Source organism: Chiloscyllium punctatum, unplaced genomic scaffold (assembly GCF_047496795.1).
Source record: "Chiloscyllium punctatum isolate Juve2018m unplaced genomic scaffold, sChiPun1.3 scaffold_577, whole genome shotgun sequence".
Lineage (NCBI taxonomy): Eukaryota > Metazoa > Chordata > Chondrichthyes > Orectolobiformes > Hemiscylliidae > Chiloscyllium > Chiloscyllium punctatum.
The window spans coordinates 97,501-100,000 of record NW_027310311.1 but is presented as its reverse complement, the minus strand read 5'-3'; the positions used below and the strand labels follow the sequence as shown (position 1 = coordinate 100,000).

The 2,500-nt window shown below is 62.9% G+C and overlaps 1 non-coding gene across 1 annotated transcript; it reads right to left on the bottom strand.

Annotated features, from left to right (window-relative positions):
• Positions 1-461: 461 nt before the first annotated feature.
• On the bottom strand, positions 462-615 carry LOC140473320 (5.8S ribosomal RNA). The gene has a single exon (XR_011958264.1). It is a non-coding gene; the product is annotated as a 5.8S ribosomal RNA (ribosomal RNA).
• Positions 616-2,500: the final 1,885 nt, after the last annotated feature.

Genomic DNA, 2,500 nt, shown 5'->3' with positions numbered 1-2,500 from the left:
CCGGCGAGCTCCACGGTCAGGCCGGCGGCGCACCAGCACCGGACCTCCGCGGCTCCCTTCACTCTTTCCACTGCCAGCCAACCGAGAGACGGACCCAATGCGGACGTGCAGAGCTTAGGCAGACCCCCCACTGGAGGCTCAACACTTCGTGGCAGCTCCGTGTCCCAGAGACCAGGAGGGTTGGCACACACACACAGTGTGAACCACCGACAGCCATTCTGGGACCGGTGACAGCCGTGCTGGCCCCACTGCCACGACACAGACGGACGCCAGGCCGCGCTCCCCGGCGGGGGGATGGCGTCGAGCCTGACGAACGGAATGTGCAGGGTGGGGGGGAAAGGCCAAGCGCTCCGACGCCGGAGGGCTCCGGAGTCTGAACTTAGGGGGACAAAGAGGACGGGTCCTCTGCGACACCCCAGCCGCGCTCTCGCCAGCCAAGGCGAGTGCGATTGATTGCCAAACGACCCTCAGACAGGCGTGGCCCCGGGAAGAACCCGGGGCCGCAAAGTGCGTTCAAAGTGTCGATGATCAATGTGTCCTGCAATTCACATTAATTCTCGCAGCTAGCTGCGTTCGTCATCGACGCACGAGCCGAGTGATCCACCGTCAAGAGTTGTCTGAGTTTGTTTTAGGTCTCTCCCTCGCCAGAGGAAAGCGACCCGGACCGCACATACGCTCCCCACCTTGAGCTACAGCCACCTGCACGCCGGCGTGCGGGCGGAGCAGGGTGGCGTGAAGCGATGGGGAGCACCATCCTGGTGCGGCCCGCAGAAACATACGTCTATTGGGGGGAGGAGGACAGGGCGCCCAAGAGGCGATGCGTGCCCCAACGCACCGCAGCGACGGAGGCAGGATCACCGCCACCATGTCGCCCGCCTAGTATCACGAGGCGTGCAGCAGCTTTGCCCTAGGAAAAGCAGAGGCGGGAACGGGCACCGGCCATCGGTTCGGCAGCGTCACTGACGCGTGCACGTGGCGGCGTGTCGGCGAGCGGACTTCCTGCGAGGAGGCGGGGGCGGCACTCGCCCGAGCAGACGCCCGCCCGGCCCAGCCACCGCCGAGGTGGACTGGGAGTCGCGGCAACGGCTCGTCATACTCGTTCCCACACTCACAGCGCAGCTTGCCCGCAAGCCACCGACCACCGATCGACGCCAGGCGCCCCGACCGAGAGCGGGATCGCTCGTTCGCCCTGCTGGCAGTTCGCTGGGGATCACTACTGCACGGAGCTCGGAGACCGACGGGCGGCAACTCGAGAGTCTTTAAACCACCACCCCCATCCCGCAAGTGCAAAGAGGCTGTATACGCACAGACGGGTGAGGGGAATAGGTACCCCGTCGGGTTTGAAGGGAGCGTGACTAGATAGCAACGATGTAAACCCAGCCGATTTGGGAGCGAAAGACCGGCGCCTGCATCACCGGCTTCGTTTCCCGTGGCTGGAGAGTACACCGAAACCCTCCGTCTGTCGCGAGCTCCCGACGACGCGGTGCCGCCAAGCAGCAGGGCCGGACCTGGTGTGGCTCCCCTCGTCGATCACAGACCGGTCGGCACTACTGACGAGACGGTGGAACGGGCTTCGCCCCTTGTGACGAAGGGTGATGCGAACCCGCCCGCCCGCGTGCGTTCGGGGTGGACTCGGCAAACGGAGATTTGAAATCGGAAAGTGTCCTCCTGCCCCGCGCAGGTAGGCGCCCAACAGTTGTGGGGGGTTTGGCGGTGACCACGGCTGCAGGGCCTGCTACCCCGACGAGCTCTCCTGCTGGCCCCGAAACCACCCTCGCGAGACAAGTTGAAACGGAAACGGGCGTACCCCCAAGCCGACGATCCTTTCTTATTTGTTACTTTTTTTTTCACTTGCTCGAGTTGTGGGGATTTGGCGGTGACCACGGCTGCAGGGCCTGCTACCCCGACGAGCTCTCCTGCTGGCCCCGAAACCACCCTCGCGAGACAAGTTGAAACGGAAACGGGCGTACCCCCAAGCCGACAGAGATCCTTTCTTATTTGTTACTTTTTTTTTTCACTTGCTCGAGTTGTGGGGGTTTGGCGGTGACCACGGCTGCAGGGCCTGCTACCCCGACGAGCTCTCCTGCTGGCCCCGAAACCACCCTCGCGAGACAAGTTGAAACGGAAACGGGCGTACCCCCAAGCCGACGATCCTTTCTTATTTGTTACTTTTTTTTTCACTTGCTCGAGTTGTGGGGGTTTGGCGGTGACCACGGCTGCAGGGCCTGCTACCCCGACGAGCTCTCCTGCTGGCCCCGAAACCACCCTCGCGAGACAAGTTGAAACGGAAACGGGCGTACCCCCAAGCCGACGATCCTTTCTTATTTGTTACTTTTTTTTTTCACTTGCTCGAGTTGTGGGGGTTTGGCGGTGACCACGGCTGCAGGGCCTGCTACCCCGACGAGCTCTCCTGCTGGCCCCGAAACCACCCTCGCGAGACAAGTTGAAACGGAAACGGGCGTACCCCCAAGCCGACAGAGATGCTTTCGCTCCTGTTACT